Raw genomic sequence first — 21687 nt, forward strand, 5'->3', positions numbered from 1 at the left:
TGGAAATTACCTTAGACAGCAGTCACTAGAACAAATGTTCCCTTTGTAGCATTTCTACAAATTATGGGGCTTCACAGCTACACCTTGGGACCCCCCCGGCTAACTCTCTCTCTGTAGCTGTCAATGTCAATTGTGACAATATGTCTCATTGATCTTAACATGAAGTATGTATCAAGGACAGGCAGCAGGAGAGTTGTCAGCATAGTCAGTACACTACTAGGGAGCAATGCTGGGTACATTGGCAGATCTACCAAGGTCACAGCGGTCGCACATGCGACCAGGCCCTGGCGTTCGGCCACTCTGGGAAGCCCTTCATAGTTTCTTGTAGTACACGCTGCACAGTCCGGATTTCTGAGCTGACTTCATTACAGTGAGAAGCCCCGCTGTGTCTTGCAATGGGGAAGGATGGGAAATGATGACAGTACGAGGTGTGAGGGAGTCGCAGCAGCCATGTGTGTCATACTGTATGTAACAAGGCCAGGTGATTGTGTGTATTGTAAAGTCTCCGCCCGTGGCTACGTGTGGAGGGTCGGCTGACAGAAGCATTAAGTGATCAGTAGTCACTGTGTGACAGAGCCAGACAGGTGCGGGGTGTGCTGCGCTCGGTGTGCAACTGAGTTCAGTCGAGGATGGCAGCGGGAGCTGCACATGACAGGCCTGGGTAGTGAGTGATAGTGGTGTGTGCTGTGCTCCATGACTGACAGGACCGGGGAGGAAGAAATAATGGTGGGTGCTGTGTTCCATAACTGACAGAATTTGGCATAGAGAAGTGATGGTAGGTGCTGTGCTCAGGACCAGCCAGGGAATGATGATGGTGGGTGCTGTGCTCCATGACCAACAAAACTGGACAGAGAGAAGTGGTGGTGGGTGCTGTGTTTAATGACGGCACTGGCAGAACTACCATGATCACAGCGGTCACAAGTACAACCGGGCCCTGGCATCCTGCCACCTGGGGGGCGAGAAAGAAAGAAGAGGGCCCAGCCCCCAAGGCGGGGGGGCCTTTCATGCTTTCTTGCTCCAGGACCATAAGGTTTCTAGTTACACCTCTGGCTGAATGCACACACTTTCTCTTCAACCCTAATACAAATTTCATTCAACTATAGCTTCATTAAACATTTTTTTGTAGAACTACAAACCTCAGCCATCCTATAAGGTTTTACCGGGAAAAAGAACTCTGGGATTTGTAACACATTAGGCATACAGGGTTAATTTCAGTCTGTAGGAGAAGTTCAGAAAGCAATAAATCTAGACTGCTAAGATAAATAAGAAAATACTTCTTAGTGCACAGAGGGGGATCTGTGACTAGATGATTCTAAGATCTGATTTCAGTCTTTCTATACTGGAAACCTCACAGTTTAGTTTTCCTAATCAGCATCCCTAATGGGGCCCCCTCCTACCCCAGGCCCATGGCAGCCACGAGGGCTGCTATGGCTATTGTTACACCACTTTTTCCCTCTATTCTTGTTGGTAAGAACCACCAAAAAAAAAAGTATTTTTCACCATATTTTGTCCAGGCAATAATGGTCCTAGAACACAGAGTCTAAATCTCCCCAGCATGACACTGATAGCAAAAAAAAATTGAAAGAGATTGAATCACTTTAATGGAATGTCTATGTTCTGCCTGTGTTTGTGTGAGTTACATCTAAGTGCTCTGGTTTCATCCCACAGTCCAAGATCAAATTTGTAGGCTATATACTGTCATCCTTGTATGAGAATGCTGTAGGGAAATTAGAATATAAGCTTCTGTGAGGCCAGTGTAAATTCTTCAGTGTGTTTTAGGAGGCACTGCATAGTTTGTCAGTGCTATTTACAGGAATACAATAAAAATGTTAACAAAACAAAATCTTAATTAGGCCCATAAGCCACGCATACTGATTACGTATATTTTCTATACCTATTGCCATGTATGTTGTGCAATTCAGTTTCCTAACAAATTGCATTTAGCTCATTGCCAAGAGGGTAGCTACAGCTGTAGAAGACCATATGGCATCAATGATGTCAGCATTGTCTGGATACTAATAGCTTTGGAATTTTGCAAACTAATCCCAGCAGTGGGATTTCTTCTAAAATAGAGACTTCACATAAACTACCAAAGGTTTTCTACCAGCACCATTTTTCCAGGCTTTATTGAAATTTAAAGTGAACCTGTACCCAGATTATGCACACTAAAGTATTTACATATTCTGATCTAGCAGTAAAAGCACTTACCAACAAGCCCTCATTCATTTATTTATCTTTGGCTCGACAACCAGGGGGATGTCTTCGTTCCCACTGGGTATAAATCCCAATCAGAGCCCTGGCTTGTTGCTGAGTTATTCTACCTATATGGTGCAATCACCTAGCCTCCTATGTTTGCTGCTGCTGCCATTCCATGACCCCTCATCTGAATTCCTGTTGCTGACTCTTTGTCCTGCCTTCCCATTCTTGAACCTAGCCGCCTGCCTCGACCCAGACTGGACTTTGACTTAGACTTTGGATTGCTCCTTTTGTACCTCGTTTTCGGGCCTTTTTGCACCTTCCTGCCAGTGGGTTCCGCTTCACGGCTCAGGCCGATGATACCTCCTGATATTGCCAGAGGTTAAAAATGAGTTATGGTTGCCAAAAATTAAACAAAATAATGCAAATTGTAACCCTTCAAGTGTATTTCCACTTTCGCAGCCAAATTGGGATAACACCTATTTTATATTTGTTGCATGTTCCCATGCAGTTTAAATTGCTTTTACTTGAGTTAGAGTTTTAAGGGTTAAAATTTCTTCTTGCTTCTATTTCTTTGAAATGTTAGAAGGGGCTGTTGTATGTTAATGAAGCTTATCAGATAAACGCAATCCTCAAATTTCAGTCCCAAATCATTCCATTTGGACAGACCACTTGAAAGAGCTAAGAAAAACCTGGAATCAGCCAACTTGCCTGCTCTAACAAAACACCTAAAAGGTAAAGAAAAAATTTAAAAAGTTATTTTTCAGTATGCTGTGTGAACGAACATAACGAACATATAGAGGGTTTTTCTCAAATTTGACTGCAAAAGTGGAAATACGCTTTAAGTTAAAACCCTTAAACCCTTATTAATGCAGGTCTTTCCTAAATCCAGTTTATTTATGAAAAATGAAGAATGCTTCTTAATTGTTATTGTTATTGTCTCAGCAAGGTCTGCCATCCTTTGACAAACTCTTTGATGATGAAACTCGTCGGAGCGGACTTTGCTGATGCTACAGCTTCTGGAGATTGAGAAGGACAGTGCGCCGCAACGCTACATTTGTTTGGAGTTTTTTTATGATGGCTTTGTTTCTATCTATGTGAGTAGAATTCTTAATTTCTCAATAAATTGTTAAAACCTTACTACACTATGAGGGTTTACTCTTTCCATGGGTTAATGTGCAGTGACTTATAAACTGAAAATTGAACACCGGGGAATGAGAAAATAACATTTGAATGTTGTGTATTTGAATCAAACTATCCTGCTTTGTTTGACCTTCTATTGCTAGACAGTCAAATCTATCTGGTGAGTGTATTTTAAATTCTGTGTTGTGCTCAATAGGGAGTGGAGGAACTGCACTATTCACTGGAGAATATTGATACATGAGTGAAGGGGATTTTAGAAATGTTTTGTCAATTTAAGATTGTTTGATCACATTTTTTTTGTATTTTTTACACTAAGGGTCAGTTCACACCACAAACATTGCGTTCCAGAGTGGCCGGCTCCCTGCATTCAGGGGCGGGAGGGGGCGTGGTGGTGCATTGAAACCATTGGCACCGCAGCCACTGACTTCAATGCGATCACCTGCACCCGAACATGTGGCACAGTAGTGCCTGCGTCTCGTTCTGTGCGATCTTCCAAAATGCTGCAAGCTGACTGCTCTGGAATGCAGTGTTTGTGGTGTGACAAGGCCCCTTAACTATCTGATAGATGAATAATGTTATTCACTTTGGGCTATTTCATCTGAATTGATCACAATTGTAGATTTATTTGTTTTGTCACTTTTATATATATGTATCTATTATATATACATATATTTATATGTGTGTGTGTGTGTGTGTGTGTGTATTTTGATCATCTTGGATTTTACATTTATTCAGTTTTGCAATATCATGTTGATGCACTTTTGAAGTAAACAATTTTGGTTAGTTATTTATTAGCGCAGTGCCCTTTGATTACTATTACCTTTCCAGTGTTTTTTTGGGCACGTTTTGCACAGCAGCTTTTTGAGGTTACTTCCCCATAGCGCGGAATTATAATTTTAGCTATCTAGAAGTATGTATTTGTAGATTACAATTACTAAACATTTCTAAAGGTGTGTTTGTTATTATTTTAAAGATATGGGTAAAGGTCCGGTTTAAGCTGTATTTTGTGAAATAGTAATAGAAATATCTAGCAGTAATGGCCTAGCTATAAAAGATAAAAGTGTTAGATCACAATTATATCACCTTTTATTTAAAAAAATCTTTATAGATAACCTGAGCAATAAATTCAAAGCACTTTGTTCATTTGAACTATGCAGAACTATTGTGAGTGAGTGCTTTATCATGAGCATAGAACATCACACTGACAGAAAAACATGCTTTTACTGGCCCCTGTTGAACCATTATGTAATCTAAAACTACTGTTATGTTTTATTTAATTGAATATTATAGACATGAGGCCTTTGTCGTGAGTGCAAAGTGCTACCGTAACAGGTAAATGATTGTGTTTGTGCTTGCATACAGCACCAGGGAAGAAAATCTGATTTGCTTCTGTAGAATATACATAGTTACATAGTTACATAGTATTTGAGGTTGAATAAAGACATTAGTCCATCAAGTCCAACCTATTAGGATCTCATTCTAGGAGTACCCGTACCCCTGTAAGCCGAAAACAAAGACCCCACCTGCACCGCCGCCACACTGAGCAAGTCACACTGTTATTATTATACATTTATATAGCTTTGACATATACCACAGTGCTGTACAGAGAACACTAAGCCAGTTACATCAGTCTCTGTGCAGAGGAGCTCACAATCTAATGTCCCCCCATAGTCACAAACTATGATTATACATTTATACTGCTCTAACATATACTGCAATGCTGTACAGAGAACACTGAGCCAGTCACATCAGTCAAGCTTGGAGTGGTGGAAGCAAAAAAAAAAATGTGGTGTGCAATATAGTGAAATGGAAAGTGTAAAATTATACAGCAATGAATGCAGAATGGCACCGGCTATAGAGGACTACAAATCCCAGCAATAATACATTATACAGCACAATGCAGAATACCACCAGCTATAGAGGAATACAACAAATACCAGCAATACAATATACATACAGTGTATAATGTATTGCTGGAATTTGTAGTTCCCCATACAGATGGTATATATACAGCGCAATACACCATCAGCTATAGAGAATACAACCAATCCCAGCAATACATTTATACAGCATGTGAGGGGGGAGTGCCGGCAGTATTACCTGCAAACTCTTCAAGCTACTTTACTTTCTTCCCCCGAGAACTTGGGACTGTCGGCAGCTGCCGTTCCCCCACGGTGTATTCTCCCTGCAACGATGTGATCATCATGGCGGGTAGCTTCTTAGCGGGCAGCGACGGGAGAGAGCTCAGAGCAGGGTGAGGCGGGGAGGAGGTGCGGTGTGTAGCATGTGGCGCGCATGGACCTGTGAACAGGGGCAACTAATGGAAAGCAGACTAATCAATGATTGAAAACTTTGACAACATTTTCTATCATCGATTTGAATCGACTTAGTCGATTAGTTGTTGCAGCCCCAGTCACATCAGTCTCTGTACAGAGGAGCTTACACTCTAATGTCCCCCCACAGTCACATCAGTCTCCGTACAGAGGAGCTTACACTCTAATGTCCCCCCACAGTCACATCAGTCTCTGTACAGAGGAGCTTACACTCTAATGCAGAATGGCACCAGCTGTAGGGGGACTACAAATCCTTGCAATACATATATAGCAATACAGAACAGTATATGAATTTGACTCAGGGCTTAGTAACGCGCTGGATCAGGGCTTCCTTACCCGCTGGACACAGGGATTCGTGACCCACTGGACGCAGGGCTTAGTGACGCGCTGGAGGCAGGGCTTAGGGACGCGCTGGACGCAGGGCTTAGTTGGATGGAGGACCCTGCAGAGCCCACCATAGATGCTGCACCGCCCATCTGATACTCTCTATGGTGGGTTCTGCAGGGGTCTCAGGTGGGCTGGACAGGGCTGCATCTCACTCCCTCCCAGCTCCCCTTACCTGCTCACCTGGCCTCCTCTGCCGCTGGACGCTCAGTCCGAGATCAGATGAGAAGCTGTGCCCCAGCCTGCTCCAGATGGGGCCCCAGCCTGCTCCGATGCCTGTATCGGCAATGCTGGGGCCCGGCGCTGCTACGGCCAGGCCTCCTCTGGTGCTACAGGGGCCCGGCCACCTCCTCGCCTGTCACTGGCCGCCGATACTCATGTAAGGGTCCTGGGCAGGCCCCCCTGATGGCAGCCCTGCATATCGCTGTGAACGTCGAAGTGAGAGCAAAAATTCTAGGCCCATCCATCACTGTTAGCACTAAACTGATGAGCCCTTGAAAGCTCTTAAAATATTCCCTATGGGAAATTTTGGGTATTGACTTTTTTGCGGCTTCACGGGCGAACGCAATTTTAAGGCTTGACATGTTTGGTATGTATTTACCCGGCGGGACCCCGTCTTTCATATTTTACCCAAAAATTGGGCATTATATTATGTTTTTGTGTACTACATTTTAATTTAGTTAATTTTTTCCTAAAAATACTGTCATGATAAACATTTGCGCAAAAACCGTGTGACATAAAAAATTGCAACTAGCATTTTTTTATTTTACAGGGCCTCTGCTTTCAGAAAATATATTATTGTTTGGGGTCTGAAGCTATTTTCTAGCCAAAATTTTATATTTTATCATGTGTGCGCAAATAGTAAGAAAATGCCCCGGACAGCAAGTGGTTAAAATGTGCACCTGACATTCAGTTTTCTGCTGTTCTGAAGTTTAGATCATGAATAAAACATGTGATTTATGAAGGGGAGGGAGTCTGTCAGGTAGGCATGCACTTAGCTCCATAATTTCTGTCTGTCCGTTGCTCACGCTCACTCCCCACCCCCACCCCCTCAGTGTCCGTCGCTCACTCTCTCTCCCCCCCACCTCTCAGTGTCCGTCGGTCTCTCTCAGTTTCCCCCCTTCTCTGAGAGGAGGAGGAGGGGGGAAAGAGTAAGACAAAGACCGACCATGCTGAGAGGAGGGAGGGAAGCATGAGAGAGACCGACCGACCGATGCTAAAATGCTCTCAGCATCGCTCGATCTGTCTCTGTCTCCCCCCAGTCTCTATCACAACCCCCACCATCCCTGGGGCCTCTGCAGTGCTAGGAAACACTGACCTTTCCCCTCCAGGCAAGCAGCAGACATGCTCTTCCTCATCTTTGATCTCCGGCGCTTCTGCCCGGGAAATTAAGCTCCACCTCCTGTAAGCACTTCGGGGGAAGATACCAATAATATGCAAAATATGTTATATTGTGTCACTTTACTGTAATCAGTATTGCGTTGACCATTATTATACAAGAAAAAGGATTACAAATATTTTGGCAGGAAAAACAGTTAACATGCATGTTGGGGCTTAGATTTTAATGAAACATGCAGAAGTTAATTTGTTAGTAAAAAAAAAACTAGAAAGATTTTGGTGTTACTCTTAAAGGGAGTTGTCAGCCTTGTTATTTTTTGATCAATCTTGAGAACTGGCTGTAAAATTCTGCTAGGCTGCCATTGGTGCCAATACCTGCCAGTTATATTGGACATACTGTATATCTAACAATGTTCTCTCATATTTGTGTAGCACACCTCCTAAGGGGCTGTAGACAATAATAGAACCATCCATCATCGCCATGTCTAGGGGTACCCAGATTCAAATTACCCATTAGACATGATGCTGAGGAACTTTATTGATGAACTTCAGGGAGAGAGGTTGAGGGTCAGGATCAACCAGGCTGGTGTAGACTCCTTTAAGTGGTAGGACACAATAGCTGCTGCCATTCACAGACTAGGACCTTTAAGCCAGATGTATCAATCTGTGTGAAGAACACCGGGCACATCAGTACGTGAGTCAGAAGTCACCAGTCATCTTCATCCTTGTCATAAGAAGTAGCCCCCAGAAAAGCCCCCAGACTCAGGCCTCAGTGTAAGCACATGGCTAGTTTCAGGCCTAATCAAATCAGGCAGTCCATAACAGCCTCCCCCCAGGCAGGGCTCGGGGGAGGAAGAGAGAGCTCACATGGTCTTCCCCAAGTATTTATCTCCTCTCCTAGCATGCACCACTGGCATTAACCTCCCAGTGATTGACTAGGGAGACATACACACTCATTACAATCTCTCATTGGTTGCTCTGCTCTGTGGCCAGGGTACACCCAGCAGCAGACATACGCAAATGATGGCAGCCTGATTAGGATAAACCCAGATGAGCATAGATTACAAATCAGTATCAGATTGATAACAATACTAAATTTACTAAGCACTTCTCCTAACAGGGTGCTACATTTGTGAAGTTGTGAAGAATCTTTAAAGACTCACATCAATTCATAACTCTTTTGCAGTATACTAATATATACAAAAAACAATCAATACATATGTGTACTGGGCTAAAAAAATACTTTTTTTTTAAGACAAACTTGTACCTCCCATGGGAGGATGCAGCTGCACACAGTTACAAGTAGTTAAATGCAGATATGCAGGTTCGGGTGCCTGTAGTTGGACGCAGACATTGTGTATCCTAGTGCCTGCACCCGGACCCGCATGGATGTCCAAGTTCAGGTCTGCATGTAACCATGTGCAGCTGCATCCTCCCATAGGGAGGTACAGCTGCTGCTGCACACAATTACACGCAAAACACCTGTCCCTCCGGGGATCGCGTCTTTGCACGGGCGTTACCTGTTAGCGTTATTCCAGATGGTTGTATCTAAGTTCTAAAGGAGAAGAAGAAAAAGGAAAAATTAGAAAAGTAGTGCTGAATGCCAACATATACCCTAATACTGGCCATATTGTTATACTTTCCTTTGGATGTTCAAAATCGCTTGTCAGAGCATGCGATCTTGCCATCATTAAGCCAATTAATTTTGTTAGAAAGGCCCTAAAACTTTCATCAAGACTGGATACTTGAATGGAATCCCATCATATTAAACAGGTTTTTTATGTGCCTAGCACATGCACGTTACAATATGTATGATTTTCCTGAACGAAAATTACATTCATGGTTAGAATTCTATTCGTTGAAATAAGAAATGAGAAAAATGTCCTAAAATTAAAATTTTCAAATAAAATTCTACTTGTGAATGGCAAGCCTAAACCTAACTGCCATGGCAAGATGCCCATGCAATCATTGTAACTAACCCCCCTCCATTTATTCCTCCCTCTTCAACCCATTTTCTCTACTGCTATACAATTCCCCTTTTATTTCCTTCTTATCCTTCCTTTCATCTACTTTACTAATTTCATTAATGTTTTCCCCACTCATTCTGTATACTATACTCAACGTATTCTCCACTTAAGAGATTAGATGACTACTTGCAAATTTAACCACTCCACCTACGATATACTTTGACACATCCATGACAGGATGGTGAAGCTGTTCAATATAAAATGTTGATTGTATATTTATTTTACATCCTCTCGCAATATTTTACAGTGGTTGTGCAAGATGTGTTATATACTGTTGGTTTCTTTTGTAAAATGTTAATAAAATCAGATTATACACATATATAAAGAACAAAGTGTGTGCACATGTACAAAGATTTTCAATATAATGATAATTGTCAATAATATATAATAATATAAATAAATATATAATAGTAGAAAGGTCTCACGTATGTCCTACTGTACTCAGAGCTTTGTCAAAAAGTACAATTGTCTGCATCCATATAAGAAAAATAATTTATAGAAGAACGTCTGAATGTTTCCAATCAGGTCAAACAACGTTTTGGCTGATATTTATCAATCATCGGCATCTGAAATGATCATTTGTTGCAGAACTTTCTACCCAAAGTTTCAAAGTATATTAGTCTATAAATGTCAAGTGTACACACACTCAATGTCAGATACAAAATATCAGCAGTTTAAAAAAAAAAACAAAGACAGACAACCCAATCACTCTGAAAGGGAATGTTCCCGTAGCTTAGTGAATGAAGGGGAAATTACTTTACAAAAAATACCCAAAATAAATAAAACAGTATTTTTCATGCACATAATTGGATAATGACAGTCAGCAAAGCTTCACTTCATTCACTTAGCTAAGTCAAAAATCCCTTGCAAAGTGAAAATTCCCTTGCAAAGTGGTGGATTGATACTAAAAACTTACTCTAGGGTGGATTGATGCTTAAAACGTATTCAAGGGTGGATTGATGCTTAAAACGTATTCAAGGGTGGATTGATGCTAACCATCAACTGCCAGTGCTATCTTATTAACAGATCGTGATTTACAAATCTCATGTAACCTTATAATTGCAACCAATATAATTATGTAAATACACATTTATAAAAATATATAAATACACATTTATAAAAATCTGAAATGTAATTTAAATGTAATATGTTTAAATGCACACATAAATCAACTTAAAAAATATATTCATACCATACTGCACACAAGATTTTGCAATGTTGCATTTGATTTATACTTAAACCAATATATACAGTGTTTTTCCATATGTTTTATTCTACAGTAAAAAAAAAATGGAATTTTGTAGAAATGTGTAAAAAGGATCTATAAAATAATCTAACATACAGCGTTTTATCAAGCAGTTTTATTGTTGGTGAAAGAAAAACAATGAAAAACTCATCTTTTATTGAAAACCTGGCCAAGGTGACATCGCTCTTAACAGTAGTAACAGTAGAGTAGTAAAAAGCTATATACAATCTTTTATAACTGCCCATTCTTTCCTGTGTGTTTTTATTTAATATTACAAATCAGTGCATGACGAGTATGGCTTTTAAGACCATATCAACCATAAAATTAGAAAGCAATGAGAGGGTGTGGAACATTTAATTAATATTGCTTTCCATTTTTCCCTTGGGCTCATGAATATGATTAAGCAGGAAATCTGCTTTAATCATCACCTTTCACAAACTCATTATTGATTTACTCACAGTCTTAAAAGTAGCAGCGGTGAGAAATTTTGCCTTGGAGGGGAACTGCCATTTAATCAATAAAGGTAACTTTTACTACCCTCTTAAACTCATCCACCTATTTTATGATAGCAGAATGGACTCCAAGTAGTTGAAAACTCTTGTCCTTGGGTTTGTCTGTGCATTACCTACTTACTTTCTTTTTTACAGAATTAGAAGTATTTCTGAGTGAAAACAACACAGTCCACTAAAAATTAAAAAACTAACAGGTCTATTCACAAAAGGGTGAAGAGTTTGGAGAAGGCAGGAGAAGTGAACAATCTAGGCCAAAATAGCTGATTTGGAAAAATTTTCCAATTCAGCCCACTTTCCAGTTCAGCTAAGTTGTCTTAGATTGTTCACTTCTCCTGCCTTCTCCAAACTCTTCACCCTTTTGTGAATAGACCTGTTAGATTCCTACAGTTAACAGCTTACTGAACTGCAACACCCCCCACCCTTTTACTTGTAACCGGGTCATCCTGGAACACGCCTACTGGTGGTTTATTTTTCACAGCTACCAATCAGATTTAAACCTTGGACCTTTAAATATTATACTTTTGTTACCAGGTAATTAATTGTGCCTTATCAGTGCTCTGAAATATTTACCCCTGAATTCCTCCTAAAAATTACAGTGCAACTCCTGTGCCTCCTGCCTCATTACAGTATATCTGCAGTGTGAGGTCTAAGGCACTACTGCCTCTCACTGCCAGTCTTGAGAGTTTTGGAGTGAGGATTTGGTAATATCACTACTGTGCTGCTCACCTGCTGCAGTGGAAACTGAACCTGAGGACCTACATTGCAAGGATCTCCCTGATTCTTCTTTATTAATTCTGTAAATCTGTACTTTCTGCATTTCTTCTTAAATATTTCCCTACTAGTCATCAGATCACAAGTTAGCAGGGGCAAGCTCTGATATGAGCTAACACAGCTCTGCCTATTTTAAGAGGACCTCCCCACACAGAGACACAGTGTGGAGCAAAGCATGGTTTATCAGTAATGCTGAAAAGATAATCTGCAGGGAGATACAGGCAATACTGGTGACCAGTTCTTTGGCCTCTGTTTGCCTTTTTTGAGCACAGCTTTGAAGGTTTAGGTTCTCTTTAAGCCCTTTATGGATAATATTACTTGCCACAGTGTTTTGGTCCAGCTTATGGTAATTACACATGCGCAGATTGTCTTTGAAGGTTCACATTCATCCAGGTCATGGTATATCTGTAAATCCTTCCATATCATGTAATCAAGGAGGAGGAATAATAAACAAAGATGAAATTAAAAATCCTAGTACCTAATTTTTCACTTTTCAAAAAAAGGAACTAAAGGAAATCATATGCAAAAACATATTTTATCATATCTGTTGTGTTCAAATAAATAATATCATACAACTTGAGAATAAGTGTTTTTAAATAAAATGAAATCTACTGTGATCAAACTGTATATGCCTCTTATCTGTACATGCCCCCACTGTAACTGCTGATCTGTAGCTGGAGAATATACGCAGGTGAAGAATGAAATATGTCACATGATCTGTCATTATACATGTAAGCTTGCAAAAAAAATGTAGTGTTTCATTTTGGATTTTTTGAGAGAGAGAGGCAGAGCCAGCTGTCAATCCCGGCTGCAGCACGGCTCTGTGCTCTCAGCATAAAGCGGGCAATAGCCCGCTATATACTGAGTTTTGGGTCACCGAGGACACCATTATATGTCCTACTGTGACCCTGAAGAGAAAAATGGCCAAAAAGGGTTAGGCCATATTTCTCCTTTAATCATTGCGGGTAGCCGTAAATATACAGTGGGCCACAGAAGTGGTTATACCAAGAACACAGCTGCTGCAGCCATTTTCTTGGTGTCATTTTAAACAGCCAGTGATTGTTGTTAAGATACAAGCGATCCGCCGTCTACACAGCTGCCAGATCATTTGTACTAGGGATGCACAGATACTTTTCAAGTACCAGTGCAGATACTTGGCATTTTCATGAGAACTACCAGGGTTGCAGCGGTTGCAGCCGGGACCTGGCTCTGGCGCTCCACCACTGTCCTGAAATCATTAGTCTTTATTGTTTTAGAAAAACTGTCACATGACAATAAACAAAAATGTATCAGTACTCGTACTTGTAAGTACTCGGCAAGTACCAGTACTCGTACTCGCAAAACTGGTATCTGTGCATCCCTTTATTTATATTTATAAAAACAAAATCATACATTAAAACAGAGATGTACAAATCCCAGGAGCTCCGTGTGCCCCTTACAAATGACAGCTGACTCCTAACTTTTGAATTTTGCTCTAGTCTAGTCTTGGAGCTCAAAAGTGTCGGTACATGTACTCGTACTTGTACCGAGTACTGTACTTGGTATCTGTGCAACCCTCATTTGTACCAACTGGCGGAATGTGCTGCCCCCACACCCCTCCTCCGGCTTCTCCGGGCTTCGCTGTCCCCATGCGGGACCGGCACGGCGGGTCTCCCCACAACGATTGAAGAGAGATCAGCATGCTTCCAGTCTATGACCTCTCCTCTGATCACTGGACCCAGAAGTGATGTGCATTACATCACTTCCGGTGTCACTGTGTACATTCACCGGCTCTTAGAGCCAGGAGAAGAAGCTGGGGAAGCAGATCTCTGCTTCCTCAGCTTCTTTGGGGTCCCTAGGTGACATTAGGGGTCTGAAAGACCACTGATGTCTCCATAAGGAGAAGCAGTCACACCCTATCTGCTATAACATAGGGGGCTTGTTCCCGCCCTATGTGATAGCAATAAAGTTAGTCTAGAAAATAGAAAAAAGTGTTTAAAAAATGTTTTTTAAAATCTCCTGCCCCCCACGTGCACCCATATACATATGCAAACATGCATCAGTGCGCCAACGTGCAAAAACTAAAATTGCGCTACACTTGTTACATATCGGCACGAACGTCGGAGTGAGAGCAATAATTCTAGAGCCATCAGTCACTGTTAGCACTAAACTGATGAGCAGTAAAAGCTTTTAAAATGTCCCCTATGGGAAATTTGGGGCATTAAAGTTTTTTTGCGGCTTCACAGGTGAACGCAATTTTAAGGCTTGACATGTTTGGTGTCTATTTACCTGATGTGACCCCATCTTTTATATTTTACCATAAAATTGGGTATTATATTCTGTTTCTGTGCACTAAATGTATTTTATTTGATCCTAAAAGTACTGGTTTGATAAATATTTGCACAAACACCTTGGGACATAAAATGTTTTAACTAGCATGTTTTTACTCTACAGGACCTCTGCTTTCAGAAAATATATCATCGTTTGGGGGGGTTTAAGCTGTTTTCTAGCCAAAAATTCAGATTTTATCATGTGTGTGCAAATAGTATCATGTGATTTTATCATGTGTGTGCTCCGGACAGCAAGTGGTTAAAGCATCTTAATATTTATTTATTTTTACTAGAAAACCAGTATGAGGACATTTAACAGCTTATATACTGGTAATAGTTACAAGGTAAATACAGTTGTCTAATTATTTGAAAATCATAATTTCTTATAATATAATCAAATCTTTATTTGACATTACTATGTTGTCTATATGAGAGCATGTTCTACCCATTAAGCTTCCCTTCAAAATTCCACAATTCCTTTGTTACTTCTGTTTTGTAAGCAAGAGATATATTAATTAATTGGGAGATATTTGTGTACTATGTACACTCATAAGGACAAGTATCGCCATGGAAACATTGCTCAGTTTGCAGAATTCTGGAACGCAAAGAGGTCATTCTGACATTTGGTACAGAACAGGTCTACCTGTTACAATGGCGTAACTGAATCTTCAATAACATTGGTGCAATCTTTTTGTATCCTAGAAACTGAAATTCTACATGCTGAACAGTATTCATATCACTATTAGTTGTTCTCTTTTTATTTATCAGCTAATATAATTTGAAGGTTACGATATCTTAATTAAACATGTAACATTGTTAATAGAATGACTATCAGTTAATAGCATTTTTAAATCTCCATTTTCTTTAGTTCTGTGTACCAGGGTACTTATGCTTATTTTTAAGTATCTGCATATCTAATGGCCTACTCCAAGTATTGTTGCTGACTCCATTTAATACCGAATATATACAGTACTGTGCAAAAGTTTTAGGCAGGTGTGAAAAAAATGCTGTAAATTAAGAATGCTTTCATAAACAAAAGTGGTAAAAGTTTATTTTAATCAATTAACAAAATGGAGAGTAAATGAAATGAAGAGAAATCCAAATCAAATCAATATTTGATGTCACCACCCTTTGCCTTCAAAAGAGCATCAATACTTCTAGGTATACTTACTTTTGAAGGAACCCGGCAGGTAGGTTGTTCCAAACATCTTGGAGAACTAACCAGAGACCATCTGTGGATGTCGGCTGCCTCCAATCCTTCTGTCTCTTCATGTAATCCCTGACATACTCGATGATGAGATCAGGGCTCTGTGGGGACCATACCATCACTTCCAGGACTCCTTGTTCTTCTTTACCCTGAAGATAGTTCTTAATGACATTGGCTGTATGTTTGGGGTCATTGTCCTGCTGCAGAATAAATTTGGGGCCAATCACATGCCTCCCTGATGATATTGCATGATGGATAAGTATCTGCTCGTATTTCTCAGAATTGAGGACACCATTGATCCTGACCAAATCTCCAACTCCATTGGCAGGAATGCAGCCCCAGACCTACAAGGAACCTCCACCATGCTTCACTGTTGCTGCATACAAACTGCCTCCTGCTACAGCCAAATATTTTACATTTTGATTCATCAGTGCAGAACACCTGCTGTATATTTTCTCCGGCCTTGCGGCCAAAAAGCCATACCTCCAACCTGGAAACAAGGCTAAGCGACTCAACTATGCAGGAAAACATAGGAACTGGAGTACAGAATAATGGCAGCAGGTGCTCTGGACTGATAAGTCAAAATTTGAAATATTTGGCTGTAGAAGGAGGCAGTTTGTTTGCCGAAGGGCTAGAGAGCGGTACAATAATGAGTGTCTGCAGCAACAGTGAAGCATGCTGGAGGTTCCTTGCAAATCTGCTTAAAGAAGAACAAGGAGTCCTGGAAGTGATGGTTTGGCCCCCATAGAGCCCTGATCTCAACATCATCGAGTCTATCTGGGATTACATGAAGAGACAGAAGGATTTGAGGCAGCGACATCCACAGCAGATCTCTATGTGCAAATGCACCAAGAAGAATTGTTGCTGTTTAGAAGGCAAAGGGCGGTCACACCAAATATTGATTTGATTTGGATTTCCCTTGTGTTCATTTTCGTTCCATTTTGTTAATTGATAAAAATAAACTAGTAACACATTTATTTCTGAAAGCATTCTTACTTTACAGCATTTTTTCACATCTATCTAAAGCTTTTGCACAGTACTGTATATATCGGTTGCCCAGGCTTTCTGGCTAATTAGTGTGCGTCCCAACCCAAGAGGAAAATGTAATATATTGCAATTTACTAATCCTTAGATGTGGTGGTTGCATTAGTTTTATTTTTTAAGGCTTTTTTTTACTTCGTTTTCATCAAGTGATTCTGCCAGTAGAGGTAACAAAACTTGCCATACTGTATCTATGGAGGAGCAACATTGTTACACTAACACAGAACTACGGAACACTTCTCCCTCTCCTCTTCTGCATAATGTGTGGTAGAAGCCTTCTTAATTAGTGTAATATTCAATTAATATTGAATGTCTTCTATCAACTGATAAACTTAGACTGCACTACAATCAGAATTCACAGAGAAACAAAAACAGCAGATGCTCAGTGTTAATCAGCTCAGTCTCTGGAGCATTTCACAAATTTGCAAGGTAAAGTGTACCAAGAAGCTCAGTGGCGTAACAACCGCCATAGCAACACACATGGTCGCTATGGGGCTCGGGGCAGAGGGGAGCCCAGCAGAGAAGGAGGAGGAGGCCGGGGCCTGGTGGCAGGGGCAGTGGCTGTGGAGGAGGAGGCCGGGGCCCGGCAGCGGTGGTGGAGGGGGCTGGGGCTCGGCAGTGTTGAAGGAGCAGGAGTCCAGGGCCCGGCAGCAGTAGAGGAGGAGTCTGCGGCCCGGCGGTGGTGAAGGAGCAGGAGGCTGGGAGGTGGAGGAGGCCAGGGCCCACCAGTGGGCGGCTGACAGGTAAGGGGAGCAGGGAAAGGGACCCTGCAGAGCCCACCATAGAGGGTCTCAGGTGACTATACAGGGTCTCTGGTATCTGCGGGGTCTGAAGTGGGCTCTGTGGGGTCAAGGAGGGCTCTGCGGCGTCACTCTCAGTTGGGCTAAGCAGGATCTTAGGTGGGTGCTGTGGGGTCTAGGGTGAGCTGTGTGGGCTGTCAGGTGGGCTCTGCGGGGTCTCAAGTGGGCTGTGCAGGGTCTCTGGTATGTGTGGGGTCTCACTCTCAGGTGGTCTCTTTAGGATCTCAGGTGTGCGCTGTAGAGTCTCTGATGGCTTGTGTGGGGTCTCAGGTGGGCTTAGCAGGGTCTCTGATATGTGTGAGGTCTCAGGTGGGATCTGCAGGATCTCAGGTGGGTGCTGTGGGGGTCTATGGTGGGCTGTGCGGGGTCTCTGGTATGTGTGGGTTCTCAGGTGCGCTCTGTAGGATCTCAGGTTGGCTGTATAGGGTCTCTGGGAGGCTGTGCGGTGTCTCAGGTGGGCTCTGCAGAATCCCAGGTGAGCTCTGCGGGGTCTTAGTTAGGCTCTGCAGGATGTCAGATGGGCTCTGCAGGGTCTCTAGTGGGCTGTGCGGGGTCTATAATGAGCTCTGCAGCAGTGAGTGGTGGAGTGATCTCTTCTTTGGCGTCAGAGCCAGCAGGAGCAGAGCTGAAGAGAAGAAGAGGGAGATAGCACAGGCACGACAATGTGTTCTGGAGGAAGGTACTTTTGTTTTGTTTTTCTTATGTTGGTGGGAGAGCAGTTGGGGGGGCCATAAAAAATGTTGCTATGGAGCCCTGTGATTTTTAGTTACGCTCCTGGAGAAGCTGCTGTGTGGTTAGTTTGTTTAGCATATAACAGGAAACTATGGGGGTTCTGGAAGAGGCTTAAACTGAATTTGCATGGGATAACCCCCTTGACATCATATCCTCCACCACTTATGGAAGGAATGACCTGGGTGCTTGCTGCGGAGAGCACATCCTTGCTCCAAAATAAGCCCATACAAACAGAAGCTGACCGCTCACTGGATTCCACTGGAATAGTTTATTGAAGCTTGTACCACATCGCTGATGTTTAACTCAAGGGCCACTTACGCGTTTCACCTGGGCTTAGAAAAATGTTCAGCTTTTGTTCTGTTTGTATGAGTAGAATAAGGCAGTTTGTTCAAATGCCCTGCAGCAGAGACTGGCTAAAAGAAGAAAAAAACCTTAATCCTTTGCCATCGGATTAATCTCTCTGCATGATGAATCTTTGCAGGTACAGGAGTTTTCCGAAACAAAGAACATAAATAACTATTTTCCCTGTTCTATCATGGAATAATTCACTTGCATGCACACTTAATTTTCAGAGTAGTACTCTGTTATCGGTCTCTTAAAAAACAAATCATGACTCTTCGGTAATCTCTTGTCAAATACAGAGAGTAACTATTGAATTGTGCAGTAAAAAAGATAGCAAGGGAGAAATAAAACCACAGAGACACATAAAGCTACAGACAACTCCCCAGCATCCCATAGATACAGACAACTCCCCTACATCCCATAGTGTTACAAATTGATACCCTCATTGCCCATTAAACAAAACTGTTCATATAAGTTCTTTTAAATAGATCTCAGTAGGGTAGAATTCATTTGTGAAATGGCACATTAAACGAGTGCATTTTAGCAAATAAGTTTATGACAGTATTAAAATTCAAAAGGACATTTTTGCTTTTAAATAATGACAGCTTGTTAAAGCCTTCCTCTTGTTTTTACAGTCCTGTTTTTTCCGAATTGATAAATCAGCCCATTGTGACTATAATAATAGGTACATTAAGTGAGCTTGTGCGACAGCAATGTGTTCCAAATACTCATTGCTGGACAATAAAAAAAACTGTTAAAATTCCCGTTTATTAATCCGCCATGGCTCAAAAGATTGGAGTTTTATATTAGGCAGGGCAATCGCTAGACACAGATGTTGCTAATGAGGAGTAGATTCTTCCAAGCAGCGTCTGGCTCATTGGATTTGAGTTGTCAGACGGTTGGTTTGGGGTTTTAGAATTGCCTTTGGCTTTGTTGTATGTTCTGTGGCTGATGGGCTTCCAGAGCCTTTTGTGTCAGAGTAAATGTTTGCATTTAAATACCACTAAAGACATGGAGAGTATATAATGTTCCTGTGCCAGTCACATTTGGCAAATAGTGCCAACAATTTGTTACGAGGTATAATAGGCAGACCTGATTTTACATGCTGCAACTGGGACCAGTGCAGCACTAAGCAATAAAGTATTCAAATCTGGTCTTTGTACAATGGTTACCGATGTTCAAATTTCCTACTGTGCTTATATATTTAAAACATATTTTATGCTAAGATTTCATATGCTGTTTTGAAGCAGGCTGTATGTATTGACAAAAAATGTTATACCATAAAATATTTTACTTGAAGTTCATTGAGGGAAACAGGAATTTAGTCATTCTTAAACAATTGGGTTATACTGTCACCTACAGGAGTTTGGGACATTGACAAACAAAAGATGCAATTTCAGTCTTGCATAATCCTGCTTTAAACCGTCATGCCTCAGTTTTGTGAGACAGCAGTACATAAGCCCAATAACACAAAGAGGTGAAACCAGTGTACCTCAATGCACTTATGGGCTTCAAGAATATTATTTTTTACAATACAAAAATCCCATTTTCTTTATCATCTTTTGAGGGACAACAGAATTTAGTGATTCTTAGACAATTGGGACATCTAGAAACAGTCTAACTTAGGGGAGGGCAATAGCCACCGATAGATCCAGATCGAACAGATGTGAAAACCATATTACAAAAAGTATCTGAAGAGCTCAACACCTGAATAAAGGGTAATAAAAGCAAGGCCAGTCAAATATGGAAATTGTCACAACCCAGAAGGGGGAAACCAACGATCAAGCGTGTGCTCCAGAGCAGGACATGTAATCACCAGTAAGCGGATGTCAGGAAGCAAGGGGTGTTACCTCTGTACGGGTACAACGGGCACGGCCCAGGGCACGGGTTCCCCTCCATCCTGGCAGAACTCCTGGTGCCCGGGTTGCAAGTCACACGGCGGCGCGCGGGCGCAGGCTGCGGGCGCATATCCGGAAGTGCGCACGTAGTGCTTCTTCGCCATTAGGGCTATCAGGTGTGGGCCTTGCTAGGGGAGGTTCCCAGCACACACCTTCCATCTTTCTCGCCTGCCATTGGCTCCAGGGGACGGAAGCCTCCTGGTTGCCTCATAACCGGGGGTGGTCTTACATCCCCTAGCTATAAAAACCTGGCCTGAGCTCTGGCTTGTTGCTGAGTTATTCCACCTTATGGTGTGAACACCTAGCCTCTCTGTTGGATCCTATTTTTGCCTGTTGCTCCCCTTCGTTTGTACTTCCTGATTACTGAACCCCTGGACTGTCTATCGCCTCTGAACCATCGCTGCCTGCCTCGACCCGGACTGGACTTTGACTACTCTCTTGGATTGCCCCTATTTGTACTTCGTTTCTGGACTTATCAGCCGCTTCCTGCCAGGGGATTCCTTACCATGCTGCCAGCCCACTGGTACGTCTGACAGCGGAGCTGCTCAGCAAAGTTCTTAGGGGTAAAATCAACCCAGTTCAGCACAAGCACAGACATTCCACCCAGGATCCTCCCTCAAGGAGAGTGGTGTGTGGCTCCAGAACTTTACAGAATAGTGTGTGGGAAAAACAGACCCACTAGAGTGAACATGTGCAAGCTGGACCTGAGAATTGCAGAGGTCTTAGGAGAGGATTCATCTTTTGTGAGTAATGTAAGATAAAACTGCTACTCAAAAAATGATGGACCTCAGTAAGCAATGTGGAGGACAACAAATCCTCCACCATAAGGAAAACATGTGGAACATCTAACTACCTAAACAGAAGAAAAATACTTGCACCAACAGCTAAGGTGGTCAACAAGAATGTAATGTTTACTAAGGTAAGCTAGGAGAAAGAGAAAATTATAGTATCCCAGAATTATTAAGAGGGTCGGGTGACCAGCAAAAACAGTATAAAAAAGGGGGTAGGCAGGGCTGAAGATATACCATAATGTAAACTGGCATACAAGGATATCAGGACAAGAAGGGTGAGGAGTCCTTCAAACACATACCTCTAGGTGTTTTAAAGGTGTGATAGCCACACTGTAAATCTGCCTTACCAAATATGAAATACATTTAATTCTAGGAATCATATAACTTAGCCCTGTAATCAGGGCCGGCCTTAGGGGTGTGCGAGCCGTGCGGCCGCACAGGGCGCCATGGCAACAAGGGCGCCGTGCGGCCGTCACAGCTCGTCCTGTGGGCGGCTTCTCTCCCCCTCACCGCTGGCCATCCGATATGACAGCGCTCCCTCGTCCGCCCCCCCACTTCGGGGCGGGCGCAGGAGGGAGCGCTGCCTGCTGTCAGGATGGCGGAGCGGTGAGGGGGAG

The sequence above is a fragment of the Nanorana parkeri genome, unplaced genomic scaffold (genome assembly GCF_000935625.1).
Source record: "Nanorana parkeri isolate BGI_ZX_2015 unplaced genomic scaffold, ASM93562v1 scaffold4, whole genome shotgun sequence".
Lineage (NCBI taxonomy): Eukaryota > Metazoa > Chordata > Amphibia > Anura > Dicroglossidae > Nanorana > Nanorana parkeri.